This window comes from Pongo pygmaeus, chromosome 5, assembly GCF_028885625.2.
Source record: "Pongo pygmaeus isolate AG05252 chromosome 5, NHGRI_mPonPyg2-v2.0_pri, whole genome shotgun sequence".
NCBI lineage: Eukaryota > Metazoa > Chordata > Mammalia > Primates > Hominidae > Pongo > Pongo pygmaeus.
Genome location: NC_072378.2, coordinates 80,082,784 through 80,084,951, shown reverse-complemented (window position 1 = coordinate 80,084,951; position 2,168 = coordinate 80,082,784). Strand labels below are relative to the sequence as shown.

The 2,168-nt window shown below is 45.5% G+C and overlaps 1 pseudogene; it reads left to right on the top strand.

Moving 5' to 3' along the window:
- The first annotated feature begins 257 nt into the window (after nt 1–257).
- On the top strand, nt 258–1,096 carry LOC129039074 (citrate synthase, mitochondrial-like; annotated as a pseudogene).
- Nucleotides 1,097–2,168: the final 1,072 nt, after the last annotated feature.

The window sequence follows — 2,168 nt, the reverse complement described above, 5'->3', positions numbered from 1 at the left end:
GTTCCTGCCGCAGCTCTCTCCTTCCTTCTCTGCCCATCAGAACCCAGAGTTGGCCCACCATGGCTTTACTCACTACTGTCACCCAGTTCTTGGGAACGAAGGACGTATCTTGTCTCGTTCTTGCTGCCTGGCATGCCAGTACCTCTTCCAGGAATTTGGAAGACATATCAGCTTACCTCATTCCCAAGGAGCAGGCCAGAATTAAGATCTTCCGACAGCAACGTGGCAAGAGGGTAGTGGGCCAAAACACTGTGGGCATGATGTGTGGTGACCTGAGAGGCAAGAAGGGACTGGTATATGAAACATCAGTTCTTGATCCTAATGAAAGCATCCATTTCTGAGGCTTTAGTGTCCCTGGGTGCCAAAAACCGCCACCTAAGGCTAAAGGTAAGAAAGAACCACTGCTGGAGGGTTTATTTCAGCTGCTGGTGGCTGAACAGATCCCAACAGAGGACAAAGGCATCTTGGCTTTCAAAAAAGTGGGCAAAAAGGACAGCTCTACCCTCCCTTGTGGTCATCATGCTGGACAACTTTCCCACCAATATACTTCCCATGTCTCAGCTCAGTGCAGCTTTTACAGCCCTCAACAGTGAAAGTAATACTGCCTGAGCATATGCAGAGGGTATCAAGTACCGGGAGCTGATTTATGAAGACTGTGTGGATCTGATCACAACGCTACCTGTGTTGCAGCAAAGATCTACCAATATCTCTACTAAAAGGGCAAAAATGTTGGGGGCATTGACTCCAAGCTGCACTGGCCCCACAATTTCACCAACATGTTAGGCTATACTGATGCTCAGCTCACTGAGCTCATGCATCTGTACCACACCATCCACAGTGACCATAAGAGCAGCAATGTAAGTGCCTATATCAGCAACTTGTTGGGCAGTGCCCCTTCGAGCCCTTATCTGTCCTTTGCAACAGCCATGAATGGATTGACAGGCCCTCTATGTGTACTAACAAATCAGGTGGTGCTTGTCTGGCTAACTTAACTACAGAAGGAAGTTGGCAAAGATGTGGCAGAAGAGAAGTTATGAGACTACACCTGGAACACACTCAACCCAAGATGAAGTTATTCCAGACTATGGCCATGTAGTGCTAAAGAAGATTGATCCACGAGGTACTTGCTGTGAGAGTTTGCTCTGAAACACCACATAATGACCGCATGTTAACTTGGTTGCTCAACTACACAAGATTGTGCCCAATATCCTCTTAGAGAATGGCAAGGCCAAGAATCCTTGGTCCAATGTAGATACACCCTGGGGTACTGCTCCAGTACTATGGCATGATGGAAATGAATTACTACACTGTTCTGTTCAGAGTGTCTCAGGCACTGGGTGTACTGGCACAACCCATCTGAAGTCATGCACCAGGATTCCCTCTAGAAAGGCCCAAGTCCAAGACATAGATGGTCTGATAAGTTTGTGGACTCTAAGTTGGGATAAAACGAGACTGGGGGAAAAGTGACTACCAGAAAGTGAGGACACTTAAAAAAAAAAAAAGTCTACTTTGGTTTTAAGGAGTCTTTAAAGACTTAAGATTAAATTGTATCTGAGGCACTGATAATAGATTTGAGGTTAAAATGTAAATTAAAAGTTTAAAAGATGAAAAACCTAACCAACTCCCTTCACTTGCCTGATATGAGTTGCCCATCAACTGCAGAATGACCATGACTAATGCATGTGTAATGGGTTAAGTTTGGCCCCCGCACCATCTCAGAGTGAGAATCTGGCTCCTCTTCCCCTGGGTCAAAGCTGGTTGCAGAGAATGTGCAGTCACTTCTGAGATTTTGCTTCTACTCTGCCAAGTGCACAATAAGCCAGCAAGCCAGGACTCGTCCCTTTCTGTTTCCATAGGAATGATGTTGGATAATCAGCTGTACCAAGTCCCTCAGCCCTCTCCTCTGCACACTAACACCTCCTAGCAAGACCTACTTGTTAGCTGGACATGCTTTGGCAATTTTTTATGCTACCAGGTGAGCATAAAGGAATGACATTTGTTGTAACTGGCACCCAGTGTTTGATTTGATTTCTCTTTTCAAAACCATCCCATTAAAATTAAGGTCTCAGAGTGTTCTATTTCCCATTACTTTAATACTCACCCCCATTCAGAATTTCTACACCTGTTGCACCTCAAGGTGAGGATGTTTGGGACCTCCCCATCTTGGT